This window comes from Sminthopsis crassicaudata, chromosome 2 (genome assembly GCF_048593235.1).
Source record: "Sminthopsis crassicaudata isolate SCR6 chromosome 2, ASM4859323v1, whole genome shotgun sequence".
NCBI classification, from domain to species: domain Eukaryota; kingdom Metazoa; phylum Chordata; class Mammalia; order Dasyuromorphia; family Dasyuridae; genus Sminthopsis; species Sminthopsis crassicaudata.
The window spans coordinates 632,948,523-632,975,454 of NC_133618.1; the positions used below are offsets into that span (position 1 = coordinate 632,948,523).

At 38.5% G+C, this 26,932-nt stretch overlaps 1 long non-coding RNA gene across 1 annotated transcript in view; it reads right to left on the reverse strand.

Moving 5' to 3' along the window:
* LOC141558787 (uncharacterized) overlaps positions 1–26,932 on the reverse strand; it is a 354,651-nt gene that overhangs the window by 98,482 nt on the left and 229,237 nt on the right. The window contains exon 4 of the long non-coding RNA XR_012487143.1: positions 8,132–8,195. This is a non-coding gene — a long non-coding RNA (uncharacterized LOC141558787). The remainder of the gene's footprint in view (positions 1–8,131; positions 8,196–26,932) is intronic.

Here is a 26,932-nt window from a genome sequence, read left to right on the forward strand (position 1 = left end):
AGATATGAGCAATTCCCATAGAGATGGAGATGACAATTTGTCCACTCTTGTATAGTCAATGGGATTTATCATGTTCCATGATAAATTTGGCACTGGGAGCCCATTCAATGTATTGGGACTTTTCTAACATTCTCTTAACATAGTACAGAAACATATAAGCTATGTGTCAGTTATCTCTCATTCTTGATATATGACTGGCCATCTTCCCCCCTCATCTATTTCTTTAATCATATCTTTAAATGATTTTCCTTACATAGTTCCTGACTCTGTTGTGTTTTCAGACTGTTCACTAAAACCTGGCAGGTAATCTTCAATTTCAGTTCTTCAGAGCCTATAGTATTCCCTGACTCAAAATGATACATCACCAGAAGAACATTAGTCCTAAAATTATGAGTCTTTGTTTCAGGAGGAACTTAGGTTCATTAACAGAATTGTGTAATTTCCCAAAGGCAATTCACTCTACTCTCTTCTTCCCATTCAATTCAGGGTTCAAAAGCTTTTTTTGCATGATGAAAATTGATGCAACTTGGAAAGAAGAAATCCAGTGGGGGGGAAAATCTTTGAACCAGATATCTCTGACAAAAGACTGATGCTCAGGATATATGGAAAACTGACAAAAATTTGTAACACAAATACCCATTTTTGTAACAAATAAGAATTTAAGGATATAGATAAGTCATTTTCAACAGATAAAATATGAATGAACAATGAGAATGAGAAAATGTTCTAAACTACTAATAATGAGACAAGTAAAAATTAAAACAGTCCCCAAACTGTTCATATTTTTAACTCAGTCATTCAACTCCTGGATGTCCAAAGAGATTAAAGAGAAAGGAAAGGTACTTATTGATTCAGAAATCATCATTGCCATATATAGTATGATATTGAAGTGTGTTTCCAAAGAATTGTAAACAAAAGAGGTGTCTATCAATTGGAAAATGCCTGTTCAAATTGTTGTAATGGAATATTATTATACTTTGAGAAATAAATGTGAGGAATTGAGAATTATAGAAAGACTTATAAATTGATGCAAAGAAAGAAGAATAAAAACAATAGAATTATATATATCACTACCATGATATAGCCAAACAATATCTGATTTCCTTCCAGATCCATCCCAACCTCCTGTTATGAAGCCTTTCCTCGTCCTCCCAGCTGCTGGTGCTTCTTCCTATCCCACCATTCCAAAATTATTTTGTGTTTGTATGAACTCATTTATGCTGATGTTCTCACCACAATACGTGGATCAAGTGGATCAGTAAGTGGATCAAGAACTATTTATCTTCTGTCTTCACATCCTCAGTGCCTAGCACAAAGTTGGGCATATAGGAATGACTTACTTTTGGAATAAATGATTGATTCTAGTGTGGCCAAACTCCAGCTAATTACAATGACCAACCTTGGTTCCAGAGAACAGGTTCTGAAATCCACTTCTTTCCTTTGGTTAGAGAGAGAGGTGGGGTACCATGGAAGATTGTATATATCCATAGACTTGCATGAATTTTTTGTTGGTTGGTTTTGCTTAATCGTTTTACTTGTCAAATAGAAAGGTCCAATGGGGGAGCAAACGTCGGGAAATAAGTGGTAATTATAAAGCACAAGTTAACAATACAACTTTTAAAAGTTTAAAAAGTTTAGGTTATGTCATATTACCTCATTTTCTCTTTTGAGGGTTCAGTCCATAATGAAACTGGGAAAGGGGCATAAGTACGAGTTATGCATTTGACAACACTTCCCACAATGTCCTTGTGAATTATAAGTTAGGGAAGTTAGGTTGATTCCAGACCAGTTGTATACCTAGATCCAATGAGTGATGACCACAGAATAGAGGACAACCTAGAGGGAAGTTACTATTCAAGTGACCCAAGGAGCTTTCCTCTTCTCTCCTAAATTTACTAGTTTTTCAATAACCATTCTGCTAGATTTGGGTAGGAATGGGAGAGGGGAGATACACATTTTAGGTAAGACCCAGCCCTGGCCCTTATGGAATTTATGATCTAATGGGATAAGCTATAAACACAGATGATAATTATAAATGACAAGCACCTTAGAAAAGAACAAAACAAAATGCTATGGGAAGTTTGAGTAGGAACATCTTTACCATCCCCAAAAAATTGAGAAAGGCTTCCTGGAGAAAGTAGCATTTGAGCTAGATGCCAAAGGATGTGCAGATTTTAACAGGAATGTAGGAGGAGCTAAGAAGTTATTTTGGGAAGATAGAACAGTGCTAGATAGCCATGGAAGTAGGAAAGAGACACATTTAGGAGACAGGAAGTAGTAGTCCACTTGGAGTAGAACATAGAATACCTAGAGAATCTTTAGATATCAGTGCTATGAACTTGGGAAGAAATACTGATATTTAGTCTAATGGTTTAATTTTATAGTTGAGAAAACTAAAGCCCAAAGAGATAATCAATATTCCATATAAACATTCACTGCACAGATGAGCTTTGTGTTCTGAAGCAAAGCTACATGTTCCTCTAGAAAGACCCCAATAGGAAAAAGTAGGTGGGAAGATGATTGTCTAATTATTGTTTTGAGTTCCCACCAATGTGCCTTCCCCCAGGATTATAAAATGAGAGTCATTTTAATCAATCAGCCTTAAGTAGCTTTTAAAAAAGTTGGTCAATTAATATAAGATATTCCCTTAAAAGTCAATAACATACTTTCCTACAATTATATATAGAGTTCAGGAGAGAGTGGGCTCAAACTTTTTAAAAATGTGGCAAATACATAGCTTCTCAATAATAAAAATTATTTTCTTCCATTTATGAAATGCTCATTAGCATTTATGAATTAATATTTATGAAATAGCTCATTAAATTCTCTTTAGGTATAATATAGTTTCTTTTCTGGACTCCTTGTAGAGTACATTCTTATATTTGGCTTCCAATCCAGCAGGCATTACTACTATCAGCTAATCCAGAGAGGCTGCCAGAATACCAATGGGAAGATGTCCAATATCTTCTAGACCCTTTGAAGCTCAAAATGTCTTCCTCCAGCCAGGGGCAGAAAAAAATGAGACCTAGGCCAAGGCTAAAGTCAAAGCTTCCACATATTCTCCTCCCTGAGGAAGCCATTCCTCATTGGGGATTTTTATTGGAAAGAAGAGAGGCAAAGGGCATTTATTAAGTACTTGCTATGTGCCAGGCAGTGTTTGAATTGCTGGGAATGCATATACAAACAAAAAACTGCAGATAGTTTTAGCCCTAAAGGAACTTAAATTCTAATGGGGGCAAACACACACAAAAAAGAGCTGAAAAGGAGAGGAGGTGAGAGGAAAGGGACCCACTGGGAAATGGTGGTGAGATCTGGACAGTGAAAAATGAATCCAGGAGACAAGGAAAGTTGGCCTGCCTAGGCCCTCCTCAGAATGGAGTTCCTCAGGAGCCCTGAAGGGGCTGACATGGCAGAGAGATGTTCCAGGGTGAGAAGGCCCCAAACACTAAGAAAAATTCCGGGTGAGAAGCAGCTGAGGCACAGTGGCCAAGTGTGGAGAACACTGGCTCTCCACATCTGCTCCAGCTTCTCACATGGCTCCCTCCTCAACTCAATTATTCAGAAATGACTCTTTGGGAATGGCTAATCCTTCTCAGCCAGCCTGTCCAAGCCAGATCCTCGTGTAATGTCATCTAGTTCCAATTCCAAGGACTTTTTTACATTGTATTTTGACATTGTATGTAGCCCATGCAGATGAATTGATTAATTTATTGAGCCTTCTGTCACTAACTTTAGATGAGTGGGATGGCCTGGTGGGATCCACTTATTTATTCCATTCTTAAAATATATATAAAATAAATAAGATCATGGATATGGAGCGGGAACACAGGACGCCTCTAGTTCAACAATGGGCCTATAGTAGGAAGATGAGTTCAAATCAAACTTCAGATATTTACTAGCTGTATGACCTCAGGCAAATCATTTTACCTGTTTGCCTCAGTTTCCTCATCCTCTTAGAGTTGTTATGAGGATCAAATGAGAGAAATTTTCAAGCAGCTAGATAGCATAGTGGATAGAACCTTAATCCTGGGCAAGACTTTTAGCTTCAGTCTGTCTCAGTTTCCTCAACTGTAAAATTAAGGTAATATAGCCAAATGTGAAGTGATATTTATAAAGCATTTAGCATAATGCCTAGCACATGGCAGGCACTTCACAAATGTTTGTTCTTTGCCCTTCTTTTTGATTTGAAAACTACTTTACACTGAATAATTAACCTGCCTCTGAAAATTCTGTATGACAGCAGATTTAGGAAGGCCTTGAACCCAGAACTGGAGACACAAATGAATTTAAACTTAACTTGATTGGCAATAGAGAACCACTGAAAATTACTGAGGAGAGACATGCTGTTAATGAGCTGATCTAGGAAAAGTTCCATTTGCACTAGTATGAGGTAGAAGGAATTGGAGTGATGAGGTACAAGGGAGTCTGAAGGGAGAAAGGGTTCTACAAAAATGGTCTGGATCACTATAGGAAGGACCTGGATTAGGGTGGCAGCTGTAGGAATAGAGAGGAGATCCTCATTGGGAGAAATGTTATAGAAATAGAAAAACAAAGACACTGTAATTGACTTAGAATGTAAGCTATTTAAAGGCAGACATTGTTTTGTTTTGCTTCTCTTTTTTATTCAAAGGGCTCAGCACTATGCCCAGCACATAGTAATTCTTGTTGATAGATTGATTGATTGAGTGAAAGGAAGAGGGAAAAGTAAAAGAGAAGGTGAAGGATTCAGTATAGGAGAGAGTATGGATGGTGGTGCTGCAAGGAAAAAAAAAGGAGGCCAAAAAGAACAGTTTAGGGTGGAAGACAAAGAGCTAGTTCTGAGTTGGGTTGAGTTTTAAATATTTAGTGAATCAGCAACAACAAGATTATGCAATGATCAATTCTGATGGACTTGGCTCTTTTCTACAATGAGGCGATTCAGGTCAATTCCAACAGACTTGTGATGGAGAGAACCAAATGCATCCAGAAAGAGAATTGTAGGGACTGAATGTAGATCACAACCTTGTATTTTTACCTCTTTTGATGTTTGCTTGTTTTTTTGTTTTTTTCCTAAGTTTTTCCTTTTTGATTTGATTTTTCTTATGCAGCACAACTGTGGAAATATGTATAAAATTGCATATGTTTAACATATATTGAATTACTTACTGTCTAAGGGAGGAGGTGGGAGGGAGAAAGCATTTGGAACACAAGGTTTTTCAAGGGTGAATATTGAAAATTATGTATGTATTTTAAAAATAAAAAGATGGATGAAAGGAAGGGAAAGGAAGGAAGGAAAGAAGGAAGGAAGAAAGGAAGGAAGGAAGGAAGGGAGGGAAGAAAGAAAAGAAATATTCAGTGAATGATTTGAGTGAAGACACTCTGAAGTTGTTGGAAATACAAGTCTGATGTTCAGAAGAAATTTCAGGCTTAAAGCTACATTTTCCCCCATGTCTGAAATGTTCTCCCTCATTTCCTCTGCTTCTTGACATCTTTGACTTCCTTTAAGTTCCAGATAAAATCTAACTTCTATAGGAAGCTTTTCCCAACTCCTCTTAATTCTAGTGCCTTCCTAACTCTTAATTGTTTTCTATTTATACTGTATGTAGCTTGTATGTGCCCATTTCTTTATTGTCTCCACTCTTAGATTGTAAGCTCCCTGAGGAAAGGGATTGTCTTTTGCCACTTTTTGCATCCCCAGCACTTATAGTAGATGGTTGTTATTATTGTTGTCATTATTGTCATCACTGTTGTTAACTTAATTGTTCAGTTGGAGCTGACTCTTCATGACCCCATTAACCATAGCACACCATACCTTCTATCCTCCACTATCGCCTGAAGTCTATTCAAGTTCATGTTGCTTCTGGGATACTTTCTATCCATCTCATTCTCTGCCATCCCCTTCTACTTTTGCTTTCAATCTTTTTCAATATAAGGATCTTTTCCAATGATTCCTGTCTTTTCGATATATGACTAAAGTGTTTAAATTTCAGTTTCAGGATTTGACCTTCCAATGAATAGTCTGGATTAATTTCTTGAAGTATTAACTGATCTGATCTCCTTGCTCTCCAAGGGGCAGTCAAGTCAGTGCTGTAGTGCTCAGTTTCCTTACAATGCTGCTGGAAAAAACATAGCTTTGATTATATGGACCTTGGTCAACAAAGTGATATCTCTGCTGTTTCTTACACTATCCAGATTTGCCAAAGCTTTGCTTACAATGAGCAAGTGCCTTTTGATCTCATGGCTGCAATTTCACCCCTACAATGATCTTTGAGCTCAAGAGTATAAAATCTGACAGTGCTTCATGTTCTTTTTCCTCTATTTGCCAAGAAATGATGGGATCAGTTGCCATGACCTTGATTTTTAAAATGGTAAGCTTCAAGACAACTCCTACATTCTATTCTTCCACCATCAACAAAAGACTCTTCTTCACTTTCTGCCATCAGAGTGATGTCCTCTGCATAGTTGAGATTATTGATATTTCTCTGAACAATCTTAATTCTGCATTTCAATTCATCCAGTCTGACATTTTACACAATATACTCCACATAAAAGTTGAATAAATAAGATAGTACTATATATGATTTTGTTATACTCCTTCCCTAATCCTATGCCAATCCGTTGTTCCCTGTTAGGTTTTAACTGCTGCTTCTCGACCTGCATACAGGTTCCTCAGGATACAAAGAAGATGATTTGGTACTCCCAACTCTTTGATGACTTGCCACATTTTGTTGTGATCTACACAAAGGTTTAATATAATAAATGGAAGCAGAAGTAGATTTTTTTTTCTGGAATTCCCTTGCTTTTCCCCTTACATTTCCTGTGAATGATGGCAATTTGGTCTCTAGTTCTTCGGCCTCTTTGAAAAGCAACCTGCAATTCTGGTAATTTTCCTGATAATTCTATAGTCAACATTGCTGAAATCTAGCTTGAAGAATCTTAAGCATGACCTTACTGGCAAGTGAAACAAATCAATTGTTCAATAATTCAAATAATTTTTGGTATTGCCAAAGGATTAGGATGTAAACTAATTTTTTCTAACCCAATGGCCACTGTTGAGTTTTCCAAATTTTCTGGCTGATTGAAGCACTTTAACATGATCATCTTTTAAGATTTTAAATAGTAGCAGGTAACTAATAAATAATTGATTGATTAAGATGTGAGAGTTATATTCCTAGAGATTGTAGTGGAGGCTATGGGAGTAAAAACAATAGACAGAGAAAATGTAGAGAAAGAAGAGTAGAAGATCAGGGACAGAGACAAAAAAGAATATTCAGCATAGGGGTCCAGAAGGGGATGGAGAGCCATTATAATAAAGCAAAGATAAGAGAACTAGAACAGTAAGCTGAATTAGGTGAAGGTATCCAACAGAAAAGTTTGCTGATAGTGTCTAATGCCATTGAGACATCAAGAGGATGCAGATTAAAAAAGGCCAATGGATTTGGTGATTAGGAGGGAGCTGGTGATCTCTGAGAAAACCCATTTCAGAGGAGTTGCCAAGATGGAAGCCAGCAGCTTGTAAGAATTTGAGAAGAGGATGGGTGGTAAGAGAGCACAGGCATAACAGGTGGGATGTAGGATTTGAAGATCATGTTGGATGTCCTAAATTTTCTCAATGTACTAGGCAACAGAATTATCTGCTTTATGTATGGAGGTTTGGGGTTCAATATGTGTATAGGATCTTGAAGAAAAAGGAGAATTCTTGGAACAGTTGCTATGGGAGATGAGTTAGGAATTTGTAAGAATAGAACAGAGTGATTGTCAACTGAGAAATGAGGGATCCCAGAGGCATTTTTATCAATAACTTGGATGGCAGGCTCATCACATTTGTGGATGACACAAAATTGGGAGAGTTAATGAACACACTGGCTGACAGAATTAGGATCCAGAGAGATGCCAACAGGCTAGAAGGATGAGTTGAAAGTTGTAAGAGGAAAACTGTGGAGGCCAAACACTTTAGTTCAAAAAATAACATTTTCAAGCACAAGATAGGAAGATGTGGCTAGACAGCTGTTCCTGTGAAAAAGACCTGGGGGAGTTAGTGGACTGCAAGCTCAATGAGTCAATAGTGTGAGGTGGAAGGCAAAAATACTGACACAATCTTAGGCTGCATTAATAGAAGTGCAAAGTCCAGAGTCAGGAGAATGATACTCACAGCGTCGTAGGCACTGATCAGACTCTGTCCGACATCACTTCTGGGCACCACATTTTACACGAACCTGTGAACATTCAAAAGAGGCTTATGAGAATAGAGAGAGGGTTGGGAACCATGTCATATAGAGAGCAGTTGCAGGAAGGAACTCTATATGTTCCAACTGGAGAAGACTGGGTGGGAATGGAGCAACTCCCTTCCTTAAGGATCTAATGGGGTATCATATAGAAGAGAACATAACCAGAAGCAATGGGTAGAAAAAGAAATTTTATATTATGTATATATTCACACATATACATATATACATGTGTGTATTATATTCATATATTCACATATATGCTTTTAAATACATAAATTATATACATATTTGCATTTGTTCACACATATGGGTATGAGACTGCTAGGTGGTACAGTGGGATAGAGCACTGGGCCCAGAGTCAGGAAGGCTCATCTTTCAAAATTCAAATTAGACACTTACTATGTGACCCTACATAAGTTACTTAGCCCAGTTTGCCTCAGTTTCTTTCAATGTAAAACAAGCCGGAGAAGGAAATGGAAAATCACTTCAGAATCTTTGCCAAGAAAACCCCAAATGGAGTCATGGTGAGTCAAACATGACTGAAAAGTGCCTGAACACATACACAAAATGTGTATGTGTGTGTGTGTGTGTGTGTGTGTGTGTGTGTGTGTGTGTGTATATACATACATACATACATACATATATAGTTATATAGTTATGTAGATGTATTCATATCCTATCTGCATGTCATTTTTCCACAATTATTTACTCCCATTAAACTGTGTGCTCCTTGAAGACAGCTTTTCTCTTTTGCCTTTTTTTGGTGTCCCCAGCATTTAGCACGTTCCTGGTATGCACTAAATGATTAATAAATGCTTGCTAACTGACTCCCAACAATGAGAACTCTTCCCAAGTGGAATGGGCTCTCTCTAGAAGAAGTGAGTTCCTTATCACCAATGGACAATGGACGTTCATTGTTTGTTTGACATAGCATAGAAAAGATTTCTGGCCAAGAATCAGGTAGCTTCTTGGTCAGTCCTTAGTTCATTCTAGCTAGACGATTTGGTGATACTAAGATGTATTCTAAAGTTCCAAATTATTGCAAAATCCTGCAAAGAAGTACCTGAAAAGATAATAAATACTGGATAGACACACTGGCATTTTCTCAGAGAGCTCTCTTGGTCAAATAAGTGACTGAGATTTTGGGTTTAATAGCAATGTCTTGTGATTTTGTGTTTCGCAAGATAGTCAGCTGTTGCCAGGGCCTTTGTTTATTTACCCACTTCCTTGTACAGTGTGACTCTGGATAGTCATGGTAGATTTCTTCATTTACTAACTCAACAAACCAACTACTACTTACCTGTTATCATTTATTCTATACAGCGGAGATACAATGACAAAAATGACAGTTCCTGCCCCTTCCCTCAAGAAACTCACATTCTACCAGAGTGTCTACCCTTGACAGTTGGGTTCCCAGAAATCCACCTTTACCCAGTTTCTGACAACTGAAATTGATCAAATATTTAGATTGAAAAATGACCTTAAAGTTGACAAAATATTTTGGAGATATCTTATTTCCTAGAGCTAAGGGCCAGGAAACAGGCTGTGCTCTGAACTTGGCATAACAATAATCCTTTGCACTCAGGGTGACATCACTCTCTGGCTAGATATATTGCTTGGAGCAGCACCAGGTGTCCATTGAGGGATTTAGCTCCCCTTATTTCCCAGGACCATCCATCACATATTTACCATCCCTATTTTCCTTGTGTCTGACAGGTACTGGGATCCTGCTCCCATCACAGAACTCTGCTTCTGTGTCCCACAGAGTGACCAAAACCCACCAAAACTTGAGACAATAGCTGGTCCCATAGGACCAAAGAATTCCTATATTGCTCCAGGATGCTAACCATGAGAACTGTCTCAGGATCTAAGAATGATTGTATTGTAGGAAAAGCCCTTTTGTGTATATAAGTGACCCTAGCATCAGTAGCATTAAGCCTTCCTTCTTAGGAGGGGAGGGTTTACAATTATAAACATAATTTTCCTCACACTGAAACTAATTAGAGTTTTATTTGTGCCCTGACTTTCCCATCTCTAGCTTGCTCTGTTTTGGCTATGGCCACCCACAGGTTAGAGGCCGGTTCCAGGCCAGTTGACAAAGTCATAATATCATAGCTCTGGAGCTACAAAGACCCTCAGAGTCACCCAGTCCAACTCCTTCATCTTACAGAGGAAACAGAACCAAGGAAATGAAGTGGCTTGCTCAAAAAGTCCAGGTGATAGTCAATGAATAAAAAATAATAAACAATTTTAAGCTATGTGCCAATACACTATGTGCCAAGCACTGTGCTAACTTACTAAATGGCAAGACCAGAAAACCAAGGCCAGTCTACTGAAAGTCAAGGACACTAGCCAGTCGCAGCTTGAGCTATCACTCTCCATCTAGGTGGAAAAAGGTAGCAGATGTTAGGTGTTGAACCAAATCAAGGAGCTCAGTTTTTGTTTTTGTTTTTGTTTTTGTTTTTTTTTAATATGTTTGGACACGTCTACATGGTGGATATGCATGCATTCATGTCCATGAGGGTGGAATGAGGAAGGGGAAAAGGAGATACTTTTCTATGTGTGTTCTTATACATATCTGTAGGTATGTGTAAGGTAGGAGGACATAGATACTTTACATTTTTAAATAATCAATCTCTAAGTATTTATTAAGCACCTACTATGTGTCTAGTCCTGAGCTAGGAATACAGGGTACAAATACAAAAAATGGAAGTTGTAAGCAGCTGACCTGAGATGTGTGACTTCTATAGGATCATATATTTAGAACTGGAGGGATCTCAAAACCTTATCAAAAGGTTCTTAGCCTTAGGTCCATGAATCATCAAGGGGTCTGTGGGTGGATTTTAGAGGATCTTTAAATTTAGATAGGAAAAACTGCATCTTTATTTCAATTTCATTAGATTGCTCCAAAATACTACTGACACCCCCATTAATTTCCTCCAATTTATCCTGTAAACAGTTGTTTGCATCTTTTCTTCCCATCAGACTGTGATCTCCTTGAAGGTAGGGACTGTTTTTGCTATCCTTGTGTCCCAACAGTTAGTACAGTGTCTGGTATATAGTAACTGCTTAATAAAAGCTTGTTGACTTGACTTGTTTCCTTTGTAATCTTATTTGTTTTGTTTTATGCATTTACAAAAATTATTCTGAGAAGTGATACATTGGTTTTGTCAAATTGTACAGCAGGTCCATGGCACGAAGAAAGTTAAAAACTCTTGTTTTAGTGCAACTCCTTCATTTTTTCAGAAAAAAACTGAAGCTTAGAGATGTGGAATTATTTGTCCAAGATCACTTGGTTAGTTAGTGTCAGAGCCAAGACTCACACTCAACTCTAAATAAAACTAATACTCTTTCTACTATACTCTCTGTCATTGTGATTGGCTCAGGGTTATGCAAAGGAAAGGATAAAACACCATGTACAAAGGTAAACATTCCTTGGACCACAAGACATCTATCTGTCCCATTCAGGAGGATTTGAAGAAGATGAGATTAAAGTTAGACCCTAGAAGAAGTTCCAGAATAATAGAGTTTTTCCATGGTCAGAAGTGAGAAAGAAGGAGAGGAGCCTCCCTCAATAAAGTACTTTCAAAAACTCTTACCATCAGCCTAGAAAATAATGTTAGACTCATTCGGTTAAGAATTAGCAAACCAAACCTGGAATCTTTTAACCAATTTAGACAAATCATTTCCCACTCTGAGCCTCAGTTTCTTTACTCTCAGATGAGGAAAATAGCTCTTGGTCCTCTCTACCTTATGGGGCCTGTTGTGAGGATCAATAGAAAGAGCTCAACAAATGCAATGAAAAGTTGGAAGTAGAATCACTTAATTTTTCTGAGTCTCGGTTTTCCCAATCACAGAAGGAAAACAAAGGAATCATCACGGTGGAGTGCTGGGATTATTTACGGGAACTTGATTTTGAAAAATATTTTAATAAATCAATGACAATATAAGTAGTTACTTTTATAATATCATCTATTTTATTTTTAACATGAATCTTAGAAGCTGAAGAAGTCCATGAGAATCCTTATATAATATATATATGATATAGGGCCAGGAGGACTTGCCTGTAAACATCAGGCTGTGTGACTGGGCAAGTAAGTTAACTTCTCTGGGCCTCAGATGCCTCATCTTTAAAATGACAAGGTTGGTCTTGATGGCCCCTAAGGTTCTTCTCAATTCTAAATCAAAAAAAGAGCCTCTTTCCTGGAAGGTTTCTGAAGACCCAAAGGAAAAGTTTATATGTTTTTCTCATTCTCTATCTGGTCTTCCCCAAAATCTCATTTCCCCTCCTTTTTTTTCTACTCACACATCCAGCATCTTTCCCAGATACTCATCACTTCCTACCTGTGGCATCACAATAGCCTCCTAATCTCTGTTTGGCATTTAAAGCTCATCACAACCTGGCCCTTTTTTACCATTCCAGATTTATTGCACATTCTTCCCCTTCACCACTCAATGACTGGTCTTCTCGCTGTTTCTCATACCCAACACTCCACCTCCCTTTGTGCGGACTACCTCCTCTCTCTGCCTAGAATTTTATTCCTCCTTATCTCTGTCTCCTAGAATCCCTAGTTTTCTTCTAAGCTCAGTTCAGGCAACACATCCTTCATGAGGCATTTACTGATTTGCTCAGCTGCTAGTTCCCTGCCCTGCCTCACTATTAACTTGTATTTATTTTGTGTGTATTTCTATAAATACTAATCATCAACCTGCTTCATTCATGGCACTTACTAGATGCCAAGCATCAGGATAATCTCTGGGAATATTAAAAAAAAAAACCCAATGCCTTCCTTCAAAAAGTTCCATCTTAACGAGGAAGATAACATGTACATAAAATAACTACATGGAAGATTCAGTGCAGATGAAAGGCAGCTTTAGAGGGGAAAGCCCTATTTCTTAAGGCTGAGTTGAGTATATGTCTCCCTTGATAGATGGAAAGTCTCTCGGGGCAGGATTGCTTTCATTTTTGCCTTTGTATCTTCAGCATCTAGTATTAGACACTTAGTAGGTGTTTAATAAGTTTGATTGGTTTATTAATTGATCCTCATGGAGTGTTTCTGAGTTAGGAGCAGGAAAGGTTCTGAACAGGGAGGCTCCTGATTTGTGTTCAGGTCCCAGCTTTGTCACTTCCTAGATTGGTGGTTTCTGGGAAATCTCTTAATTTGTCTAAGTGGGTCCTTATTCTCCCCACCTGTAAAATGTATAGATAAGATTATGTGATTCTTAGGCCCCCTTCCTGCTTTAATGATTTATGATTCTATATCTCTGTGCTTCCAGACAAGACGTCTCCTTATGAACAGGGAAGAAAAGGGAATTCCCAATGACCTTGACCACCTTCTTCACCATCCCCACCCATACACCTAAATGAAGCTCAGAGGTGACTGGTCTGACTTACAGACCTGAAAAGAGGCCCTCCCACAATATCATATGTGTGTGTATGTGTGTGTGATATACACATCTATAAATAACACATATTTCCTTCTAAACAATAACTCATAAACAGATGACTCTGCTATATTAAAATTTTCCAGCATTTTGGCTACGAGCTGCTTCCGGCGGTAAAAGTTAGCTATTTATAGCCACGAGAAGACATCAGCCGTAACATGCTAAAATTATAACCTAGCAGAGTCATCTGTTTAAATACCCTGGAAAACTGGAGGCCTAGTGCTTTCTACTGCTTCTCTGTCTCTCTGTCTCTCTCTTTTTGTCTCGCTGTGTGTCTCTGTGTCTTTGTCTTTCTCTTTTTCTCTCTGTCTCTGTTCTATCTCTTGGTCTCTGTCTTTGTCTCTCTGTTTCTCTCTGTCTCTGTTTCTATCCCTTGGTCTCTGTCTTTGTCTCTGTCTCTCTGTCTCTCTGTCTCTGTCTCTGTCTCTCTCTTTTTCTCTCTTTTTCTGCCACACTCTGTAATAGGAAGGATTCAGCCTTGAATCTTGGGTCTCGCAGATTCAAAGATTTATATATGGAAGCATTCTCAGAGATCACTTAGACCAAGCATGCCATTTTATAAATAAGGAAATGAAGGAACAGAGAGGTCAAAGTCACATCAGGGGCAAGTGACAAATCTAGAATTCTAATCTAGATTCTCTCACTTCAAATAATAACAGCAGCATTTAAATAGCTTTCTAAGGTTTCAAAAGGCTTTAAAATATCTCACTTGATCCTCACAACAATCCTTCCAATGATGAAGGTGCTGTTTTATCTCCCATTTTACAGATATGAGAACTGATGCTGAAAGTAGTTAAGTGACAGAACTAGTATCTGGGATCTTCTGATTCCAAATCTGTTCACTTAGTGTCCAAGCTGCCAATACTCTTGTCACGGTGTTATGCTGCTTTCCATATTCTAGGGAGTATTCTGGGATGCCAAATCTTCCTTGGACCAAATACATGTAATGTTTATTATTGGCCCCGATGATGTTTCCTTTATTAATTTCTAATGTTTTTCTTGCCACAGAGGAAATTCAAGCTGAAATCTTGTGCCTTCTGACTGACCTGGTCCCCAAATTCTTTTTGGTGCTCTGGTCATCTGCATTTGATCCCTAGTTACCTCTCATCTTTCTCTTGCCATTAAACCAAATTTAGATACAGCAATTAAACTTTCATCCTCCTCCTTTATTCCACTCCCACACATTTCAGACCACAAGACAGGGTTTATCCACAAGACAGAAGAGAACACATGGATTCTGAAATGATATACCAGGGGGAAGGTCATTAGAAGTGCATCTGCCCTCTCCTATACTAGATGGGAATTGAACTTTCTGACCAAGTCTTACCTCAAAACTCCCCAAAGCCAGCTAAGGCTCCTTGATTTTCACTGTCCTAGTTATTCACTTCTTCACTGCGGACTTCAGTTTGTCAGTCAATCAATAAATATTATTTAAGTGCCTACCATGTGCCAGGAACTATGCTAACTAAGCACTGGGGAAACAGAGAAAGGTAAAACATAGTTCCTGCTCTCAAACAGCTCGCAATCTAACATATAAACAACTATGTACAAACACGCTAGATATGAAATAAATTGGAAAGAATCAATGAAGGAAAAGTATAAGAGTTAAAAGGCATTGAGGAAGGTTGAAAAAAGCTAGAGAACTAGGAGGCAGAGATAAGGAGGAAGAGTATTGCATTTAGAAGAACAGCCAATGACAATGACTGGAATCAGGGAATAGAAAGTCTTGTTTAAGGGAGAACAAGGAAGCCAAGTGATTGGAATGAAGATTACATGGGAATCATCATTTAAAGAATAAGAAAAGTTAAGAAGGAAGTGGGGAGGGAATAGGTTATGAAGGGCTTTGAATGGCTCCTGGAGCAGTAGGGAACCCCTGGACTATACTGAGTAGGGGAGTCACCTGCCTTCCCTATTCAGCATTGTGCTTTAGGAAGAAGCTGTACGACAGCAGAGTGAAGGAGGGACTGAAATGGGACTAACTGCCATATAGGTGATGGCAATAGCCCAGTATGAAAAGATGAGAAGCTATATTAGTGTGGTGGCAGTAGCAGAAGAGAAAAGGGGGAATATTTGAGAAATGTTACAAAGGTAAGATGGACAGGTTTTGGCAAGATAAGTGGAGGATGACCAAGAGTAAAGAGCTTAGAATGATATCTAGGTTGCAAGCCTGAGGGACTGGGAGGATAGTGGAGTCTCCAGATAAGGAGGCTGTTATTAATGGTGATGATAAGTGACTGACATTCACATAGTGTCTTAAAGTTTACCAAACACTTTATCCTCATTATCTCATCTGAGTCTCAACAACCCTGTGAAGAAGCTACTTTGTTGGGGATGGAGGGATTAAACTTTTTATTTTATAGGTAGAGAGAAGTCAATTTAAAATTTCAAATAATTCCTTGGGGCAATGAGAAGTTAAGGGACTTGCCCAACAATATACCCAATAATATTAACTAACAGTGCTTTAAATGTTCCAAAGTATCTGTCAAATATGAATTCATTTGGTCATCATAGCAATTTTGTTATAACTTGCATTTTATAGATGAGAAACAGAAGCAAAGGTTAATTAAGTTGTCCAAGAATCATATATAACTGATAAGTATCTGAAGTAGAATTTGAATTCAGTTTTTCTTGACTGCAGATGAAATGTTACAGCCCAAGGCTTCCGGGCTTCTAGTTAGATTCTCTGCTCCACCATCCTATTTCTCTTGAAAAACAAAACAAAACAAAACTCCTCATAGAGCCTTTTATTTATAATAGCAGAAACAAATAGAAATAGTCTATAGTTTTAATGTTTGGAGAATGGCTAAATAAATCGTAGCACATGAATGTAATTTTTGTTTATGGAAGGGATCATTTCACTGGTATGGGAACTCCCAGGGAGAGCCTTCTTTAATCAAAGCAGATTGGCAGCTTCTCTGGGACTTACAAAAGAACAGTTGCTTGGGGTATTGGGTTCAGGGACTTGCTCGGGGACACACTGCTAGGATTTGTCAGAGGCAAGATTAGAAATCAAATCTTCCTTACTTCCAGATTCATTATCTATTCATTTGGGCAGGAACAATAATCAAATGAATGTCATCGTTTTTTTGGAAAGGTCACAACAAACAACTCCCCTAAGTCCCCTAAGACTCCTTGTAACTTTCTCAAGCCAAGGGCCCCTCCTTGACCAATACTCCTTTGTGTAGTGTCTTCTCCTGTTGATATATAACTCTCTGTGCTTTTGATTTATCTCTAAGTTCAACACCATGGTTGACATGTAGTAAATTTTTTTTTTCATTCATTCATTCATTCAATCATTCTATTCACTTTATTATAATAAGTTACCTCAATTTTACTAAGGAGAAAAGTGAGGTTTAGAAAGGCTAAAGTATTGGCCTGGGATTGCAAAATCCTTCACTCTGAGAGGGTTCAAATCCTGGTCTTCCTAACTCCAAAGCCAGTGCTAGCCACTACATAACACTTTTTCTCTATATGATTATTAAGAATCCTTTTAACTCTAAAACCCCGACTTTCTGAAATTATCTAGCTTCTTTATGTCCTTCATCCTCTATCCCAGAGAATGATGGGGATCACTATTGATTCTCAATTCAATAGTGAATTGAATTCTCTCAAAGGGAGATGTTCCGGTTCCTACTCTTCAATCCATACAATAATTGCAGACTCCTCCTCAACCAAGAATGTCCCCTGAGCACTGAGCACAAGAGGGGCTTTGGGGCATTTGAATCATTCCCACCTTATTACTGCTTATATTTAAAAAAATTTTGTTATAGCTTTTTATTTACAAGTATGCATGGTAATTTTTCAGCATTGACAATTGCAAAACCTTTTGTTCCAACTTTTCTCCTCCTTCCCCCCACCCCTTCCCCCAGATGGCAGGTTGACCAATACATGTTAGATATGTTAAAGTATAAGTTAAACACAATATATGTAAACATGTCCAAACAGTTTTTTTTGCTGTACAAAAAGAATCGGACTTTGAAATAGTATCACTGCCTATATTAACCTCCTTCTGACCAAAGGAAGATAAGAAATTAATATTTCTGTGGTATTCTCTGTTCAGAAATAAATGCAAGATCACCTTAGATAAGACATAGAAAAATCAGATCACCATAAGAAAATCAGTAGCTAGTGAGCTAAGGGAAAGGTTGGATAACCATCATCAAGAAATGTAGGGGTCATCTAGCTTGACCACCTCATTTTACAGAAGGGGGGACTGAGACTCAGAGGGGTGAGATCATTTGGCCAAAACCACACATCTAGTTTCAGATTTCCCTTGGCTTTATAACCACAGGTCTGACAAAAAAATCAATAAATTGTTATTTTTTCTAGATACTATGCTCAGTTATTTCTGTGGGTTATAAGATATGACTCCTGCCCATAAGAAGCATATTAACAGCTCACATCCATCCATCCATCCATCATGTACTAAATGATGCATGTGATATCATACATCATGCTAGAGTCTGGGAATAGAAAGATAAAAATGAAAGAATCCTTGCCCTCAAGGAGCTTACATTCTATAGAAGAAATGCAACATATGCATGAACAAGTATACACAATGTATGTGAAAATAAAGACAAAGTTGTTGGTTTTCTGTTTTTGTTTTTTTGGAGGGGGAGGACATGACAAGATAGAAAATTCACAAACCCAGCAGGGTATAGTAAACCTCAAAGATGGATTTACATGGCAAGTTCTATTCAAGCTCAGAAAAGAACAGGTGTCTTTGGGCTGGATAGTCAAGAAAATACTTCCTGACTGAATTGGGTCTCGAGTATAGACAGAGATTTTGCAGGTGTGTGTGTGTGTGTGTGTGTGTGTGTGTGTGTGTGTATGTAAAAATATATGTGTGCACATATATTTACATCAATGTTTATGTGTATGTGTGTGTCTCTGTGTGTCTGTAAAAATATATGTATATATGTGTATTTACATAAATGTGTGTGTGTGTGTGTGTGTCTTTGTATACTACCTCAGCAAAAGTTTGGAGGAAGGGCAGCTAGATGGTGCAGTAGACAAAGCACCAACCCTGAAGTCAGGAGGACCTGAGTTCAAATCTGGTTCAGGCACTTAATACTTCCTGGCTGTATGACCCTGGGCAAGTCACTTAACCCTAATTGCCTCAGCAAAAAAAAAAAAAAAAAAAAGTTTGGAGGAAAACAGGAAAATAAAATATATTTAATCCAACAAATATTTAATAAGTGCCTATCATATGCATCGTGTTTTGGTAGGTAGCAGACATATAAAGATCTTCCAAAAATGTCATCGGCTCTCAAGTGGCGTATAGATACTACTGGAAAAATTAAAACATATAAAACAGATATGTAGATATATAGCACATACAGATACGTAGTAAATATTCCTATCTAGGGATATCAGGAAAGGCTTTAGTCAACGAAATGGCTCTTCAGATGTGTGGTGAATGAAGCAAAGGATTCTAAGAAATGGGGTGAGAAGGGAGCATCTTCCAGGCACAAGAGACCACCTGAGCAAAGGAAAGGAAGTAAGAGATGACATGACCATCAGGCCAGACCGACTGGCTTATTCAATGCTTGTTGTTATTCAAGAGAGAGTACCCAAAACCGAATTTTATTGTAATATTATGGGGAACATAGATGTGAGCCAAACTGCAGAAGATTTTAAGTGCCAGACTGAAGATTTTCTATTTTATTCTAGAGTCAATAAGGAACCACTTAAGATACTAGAGCAGGGGCTTATCGTGTAGTGGTAAGAGCCTGTTCAACAACCATTTACTGAGCACTCAGGTACTAGGAGTATGGAGACACAAAAGAACGATCTCTTTCTTCAAGGAACTATCATTTATATCCGTCTGGAATAGAATCTCCAGAAAAGGGAGGAAGGGATGATGTTTGGCAAGAATGGGGTGAGGATAGGCTGCAGAAAGCATTGAATATCAAACTAAGGTGCTGGTACTTTATACCTGAGGCCATCATCATAAGATCTTGAGAGGAGAGTCTTCTAGGCTAAGCTGCGCCATGGGGAGCTCTGGCACTGGCTTTATGATGAATGGAAGGAGGGAGAAAATGGATGCAAGAAAGCTTGAAGACTTGAGCAATGATGTCAGTGGGAATGGAGCGCCTCATCCGAGGCTGCTGGCTGCCTTCCTGTCTCAGCGAAAATCCCACCTCTGCAAGAAGCCTTAAGGTCCCATTGCCCCTTAACGATAGTAATGTGCCCTGGGATTGTCTTTAATTTCCCCTCTATATATATTGTATATACATAGTTGTTTACATATAGTCTTTCCCATTAGAGTGTGATCTGCTTGAGAGAAAAGGTCTGTCTTTTGTCTTTCTTTGTATCCCCACAGCTTAGCATGGTACCCAGCTCACAGGGAGATGGAAGGGAAGAGAATAAGTATTTACATGGCACCTCCTATGTGTCAGGAATTGCTAAGTGCTTTTTACAAATCTCATATCATTTGTTCCTTACAACAATACTATAAGATAGTTACTATTAATATTTCCATTTTTATAGTTTAAAAAGTTGAGACAAACACAAGTTAAGTGACTTGCCCAAGATCACACAGCTAGTAAGTTTCTGAGATCAGATTGAACTTCAGATTGAGTGCTCTATCCATTGAGCCATCAGGTGCCTGAATAACATATCAGTAATACTATTATAATAATAGGAGGTACTTAAGAAATGTTTCTTGATGTAAAGAAAGGAATGGGAAGGACATTACAAAAAAGAATAGACATTATATGATGACTTGTTAAACTTGGTGTGTGAGAGCAAAGGAAAAATTAAGTATGACTCTAAAGGGAATTAATCATAGGAAATCAAGCTCTTTGCAAGGGTGAGAAGCGTTGGTCTTAGAGGATGTGGCTTTAAAATGTGGTTCTGCTCTCTTTAGAAAAGGGATCTGGGACAATCACTTCTCTCTCTATCTCCGCTTTCACATAGATAAATTTAGGAAAATGGGCTAGATGATTCCCAGTGTTTCTTCTAGCTCCAAATCCTACAAAATGATAAGGCATTGGCAATATACTCAATGCACCAAACTATCGCCCAAAGAAATGCTGGATACTTCTGTTAAAGAGAGCTGTCTTTTGATAATGACCAATCTCCCTACTTGTTCCTTTTGGAAATTTAGTCCTCATGGAGAGTGCTCAAGATCATAACTAATAATCTCTAAATCTGGGACTAAAACTCAAATCTTCTCAGTTATCAGGTCAGGTAAGTCTCATAGTCTCTTACCTCTATTCCTATGTTCATGCTACTTTCCCAGGTTAGAGTGTTCTCCATCCATCTCTCCAGATTAAGGAAACAAACATTTATTAAGCACTTCCTAGGTGCCACGCAAGAAAGAAAATATACTTCTGGCCCTCAAAGATCTAACATCCCAATGGTGGAGACAATATACAAACCATGTACATATGAGATATGCAGAGAGTGAATTGAATTAATTTTGGAGGGAAGGTATTAAATTTGGGGGAAATCAATAAAGGCTTCTTGAAGAAGCTGAGTGGAGACTTGAAGTTAGCCAGAAGGTAGAAGAGATAATACAGATAATTCCTGGCATGAGAGACATTCAGTGAAAATGCATGGGGATGGGAGCTGGACTGTCTCGGCGTATGGCATATGGATGTCAGAAGGCTACTGTCACTGGATTGTAGAATGCTTAAAAAATAGGAAAATGCAAGAATGGAAAGGAAGAAAGAGACAAGCTATGAAGGGTTTTAAAAGGCAGAGAGATAATTTTATATTTAATCCTAGAGGCTAATAAAGCTCATTGAAGAACGGCCTCTCCATTCAGGAAGCTCACTAGGCAGTGGAGTAGAAGATGGTCTGGAGATGGAGGAGAGAGACATGAGGCAGGGAGATCCACTAAAAGGCTACTTCAATAATCTAGTCATGGTGATAAGAAGCTACACAAGGACACAGACTGTTAGAGGAGGGAAGAGGGGGGAAATAGGAGAGAGGCTAGAAGATAGATTCAATAAGATTTGGAAACCTATGGCATATAGGTAGCAAGTGAGAGTGAAGAACTGAGAATGACATGTAGGTTGTGAGCCAGGAGGCCTGGGGGGAGCCTGGAAGACTGGGACAGTAATAAGATATAGGTTAAGGTTAAGAAAATGAGTTCAGTTTTGGACATGTTGAGTTTAAGATGTCTAATAGGAAGTTTAAAATGTGAAATCTAGAGGTCAGGAGAAAGGTTAGGTTGGACAAATAGATCTGAAAAATCATTTACATCAAGATGATAATTGAATCTATAGAAACTGAGGGCATCACCAAGCTAGACAGTAGACAAGGAGGCTCAGGCCACAGCCATCTCCTATCTCCCTTAGACAATGGGCAATGAAAAGCATCCCAGAGTCAGTAGTCTGGGCTTTAAATGCTTCCTACCATCTAGTTGTATGGCCACAGCAAGTCACTTGCTGGATCTTGGATCCCTCATCTTAAAAATGGAAATAATAGTAATACTTGCATTACCTACTTTGAATGGTCATTGTGAGGAAAGTGCTTTGTAAATTAAGGAGCTATAGAAATTGGAGTTATTACTATTTTATGACTTTAATTTTTAATGTCTCTGCATAGGACTGAGGACACAGTAGCTGCTCGGGAAAATCATATTCTCTTGACTTAATATTCACATTCCCATTAACCAAAAGAGGGACAGCTGGCTTATCCCAGGCATACAACAATAGCTTCAACTCTAGACAAACAAGGCCATACAGCAGAGTATTAATCCCTTTCTCCAAAATATCATCCCCATTTATAACTGCCATTTTGCCCTCCGGGCATTGCCAGCATTGAATCTTTCACACTTGCACATGAGTACAAATAAGTCACTTATTCTTTCTAGGTCATGATTCTTTCATTTTTAAAAAAAATAGACAGTGAGGATGTTCCTGAGTTCCAGTCCTGACTCTAACATTTTCTAGCTTTCTGACCTTGGCTAAATTATTCTAACTCATTGAACTTCAATTTCCCAATATATGAAATGGGAATAGTTAACCTTGCATTAGATTCTTGGGAGGAGCAAATAAGTAGATGTCTCCAACATCTTTTTAGACTTGAAGCACTAATGTTGTCATCCCACCATTGACACTTTACATTTTAAGTTCTAAGATCACTTTACCTTTGATGTTATATTTTCTAAGACCCAGCTCTGATAACCTATATTCTAAGGTCCCTTTGGATTTTTAAATTCTCTGTTCTCTATGCTGCATCCTAAAGTCCTTTTCAGCCCTGAAATTCTATGTTCTAAGGCACCTTATAGCTCTAACATTGCATGTCCAATGTTCTAAGGTCCCTATCAGCTTTCACATTTGTTTTGTGTTCTAAGATCCGTTGAAGTTCTAATATTTTATATTCTATGTCTTAAGGTTTGACCATCTCTGATATCTTGTCTTCTATGTTCTAAATTGTATTAGATCTGATTGTCTATATTTTGTGATTTCAAATCAGTTATAATGTTCCATGTTCTATGTTATAGTGTTCCTTGAAATTCTAAATTCTATGTTCCATATTTTAAGATCTTTGTCAGCTCTGACATTCTATGTTCTTTGTTCCAAAGTCCTTCCAAGTTCTTATATTTTGTATTCTATGTCCTAATGTGATATCCTATGTTCTATGATCTTATGTCAATTCTAACATTCTATATTATAAGGTCTCTGGCAGTTATTATATGTTCTATGCTCTAAGGTATCTCTTCATTCTAGAATCCTATGATAAAGTCTCTAACAATCTATATTTTGTGGTCCCTTACAATTCAGACATTTTATGTTCTAAGTATCCTAGTTTTATCCTTTCAAGGGCAGGGACTGTATTTTGCCTTTCTTTGTATTCTAGTATGTAATGCAGCACTTGGAACAAAGTAAGTGAATAATAAATTATTATTGTCTTGATCTTTTTAATCTTTGTCCTTCTATAAGTCTAAGATACAGATCTAAATCTTACTTTTAATTCATATCAATTATGATGTGGAGATGGCCATAGGTATCCAAAGGCAAATACAACAAAGTACAATACCTGGAAGGTCATTTCAGACTAGAAAGGTTCTTGAAGACAGGCCTGGAGATAAATTTGGAAGGGTCATCAACAACAGCCATAGTAGCTCATGATCTTTGCCTGCTCTGACAGAGAGGAAACATCCACTCTACTGAAATCAAAAATCCTTCAAGTTCTTCAGGGTGTACATGGTTTGTGTTTTCCCACTCCTCTGCTGCCACAACCCCAAAATGTTTTTATATCCTTAATCTTATCTCTCTCTAACTTGCTTTTGCTGTAACAACTCACTCTGATATTCTATCTTCTTGTTTCAAAGACTTTCTTTACAATAACCCTGTGAAGATTGTAATACGTGTATTATCTATGTTTTGGAGATAGGAAATTCCTCTCCCAAGTTCACACTTTAGTTAGTATAGGAATTGGGTTTAAAATCCAAGTCTTATTGACTCAAATTCAGTATACCACAGGATTATTTCCCTTTTCAAAATTCTTATCATGCACTGACAGAATCTCAGATGGGAAGGAACTGCCATCCTATCCACAATATTGCCTTTGAAAATGTCAAGTGACGGGGAACTCACTACCACCTTCTTACCCACTCTCCCACCCATATGTGTTCTATCCCTATTGTTTTTTTTTTCTGGGTCATCCCACCCTCTACCCACAAGGCATGTCATATATTTTTGGGCAGCTCTAATGATTATCAAGATTTTCCTTATATCTATATGAAATCTGAAGCTACAAAATTCCTCAACCTCCCCTCCTCTTCACACAAACCTTTGCCCATAGTTCTGCTCTCTTATGCCCAGAACAATGTAATTTCTCAAATTTGCTCAAAAATGATCATTTCTCAGAAGTTTCTTTTCATTTGAGGTCTAGAGGAGGCGTGGAAGAGAGAAAAGGAACAGACTCCTACCCCTCTTCCCCCTCTTCTTCCCACCACTATCACCACCATATACAGCTGAAAAAATACACAAAGTGCTAAATCAATGGCCTGGATTTACCTAATCCCTTCCCCCCACTTCCCTCTCAGATGAGGCAGACATTGGCTGAGAGAGGTAGTTCTGTCCCCTTGGTTTTGTTTGGAACAAACTGATTTCTCACTTTGGAACAGAGGCCAAGAATCTGAAATCTCAGACATTATTATCCCTCTGCTCTCCCTTTTCCCCTGCCCATTACATATACATGCATGCATACACACACAACACATACAACACACATACACAAATACACACACCCCTCTGAAGAAATGAGAGAAGAGAGAAAAGCAGAAGGATAGTGGAAAGAAACAAAGGGAGATTATGTATAAAGTGACAGAGAGGGGAGTGTAAGGTAAAGAAGAAAGTCTCATGAAGACTTGGATTCAAAGGAAAGCAAGAAGAGTAAGTGGAGGTGGTCTGGTAAATGAGAGTACTGACTTTAGAGTTAAAGGTCCTGAGTTTGAATCCTGCCACTTATTACCTGTGTGATAGTGGGCAAATGACTTCACCTCTCCATGTCTCGGTTCCCTTATGTGCAAATTGAGGGAGTTGGAGTCTATGGCCTCTGAAATCCCTTCTAATTCTCAATATATGATTGCATAAAGGAAGAGAGAAAAATAAAGAAGGAGTGAAGGAAGGAGAGAGAATGAGGGAAAAAAAGAAAAAGAATGGAGAGAAAACAAAGGGAGGAAGAGAAAAAGGAAGGAAAGAGCATACTGCTTCACACATAGTAGGTACCTTATAGATATCCATTGAATTGCATTATCCAAAGAGGAAGAGAGGAAAGGTCAAGTGAGAGAAAAAAGAGTAAGGAGAAAGAGTGATAGAAGCAGTGTCTGTGGGGAAGATCCGAAGGGGAGGTGGAGAGGGAGAGAGGAAGGCTGCAGCTTTGCGGGAGGTGCTGAAATGGACAGCAGCCAGGAGGCCTCCTCCCAGTCCAGCTCCTCACTAGCAAGAAAGCCCCCTGATGCCTACTGGAGGAGTGCAGTGTGGAAGGGGTTAACTCCCGGCTATGGGAGCAGAAAATGAGGTTCCAGTTATTAGTTGATTTATTGCTCTGTCCTCAATCTGCGCTCAGGTCTTGGAAGGAAATGTTCCACTCGAAAGCATTAAGCGTCTTCAAAGAGCAGAGGCATTAAAAATTGAAATCATAAAATAGACACGTAAATACAAGGGAGGTAAGAGGGGGGCAGCTCCAAGTGGACCTGAAGTGGGGGTGGGAACTGGGAGGGAGCCTACTAGGGCTCTGGGCAAGCTGGCAGACTAGTGGAAGAGGATGAGAAGGAGGAGCTAGATAGAAAGCAGCTTAGCAAGCCAACCTTACCCACAGGCAGAGTAAGTAACCACCTCAATTCAGCCTTCCCATCCCAGGAAGGTCCAGGCCTTTCTATAACCATAACTTCCAGAAGCCTGAGCCTGGCCTCCAGGAACTCTAAATCCTTTGGATTCTCTCGGTCAAGGTGGAAAATCCCCCCATCCCAACTTTCTTTCCTTAGTTCACTTGCTCCAAGACAGAAGTTTCAGGCACCTTTTCTTGAAGAAAAGCTGGTAGTTATATCATTGGGTAAGAGCTGGAAGGCCTTTACCAAGGCCATTAAAACTCTTTTCCTTCATACTTTGCCGAGACCAGAGGGGGGTACACTTATAAAAAAACATGAATAAGCTAAGATTTGAATCTTGACTTTGTAACCCCTCCCCAATCTATCAGAAGAATTTTCAGAGAATAGAATTGTCAGGCACTGAGCACAGATATCCATCACTCTAATTTGGTATCAACAGCTTCCAGACTACTGTTCAATTGTTTGATTTAGAAAACACCTGGTCCACCCACTGTGCCAGCCTCTGTCTCAGGAAAAACTTCAGGAAAGTCTCCAGTCCCACATCTGGCTCTCCATCCTGTTCATATACACGAGGCTTCAGAATCAGTAGGAAATTTCTAGGTTATTTAATCCAGTTGAGGAAATTGAGATTCAAGATTGGTTATATGGTATATCAGAATTTGAATTCAAGTGCTCTTATTCCAAATCTAGAATTCATCCCATGGTTCCAAAGCTGTCTCAAATTAGTAGCTTTCCAAACCCTCTGCAGTCTGGTAGTTAGGGAGTAACCAGAGTACTGGACTAGAAGCTAAAAGACAAGTACAAGGCTTAGCTCTTCTGTTTATGAGCTCCAGTAAACTGCTTTCCCTCTCTGAGCCTCAGCTGCCTCAATGAGGAAATTGCATTCAGTGTTCTTTAGAGTTCCTTCTAGCTATAAATCCAATGAAGCCTGTCTTCAGCATCACAATGTAGGGCCCTTTTAAACTATGTCACTAGGTGATGTAGT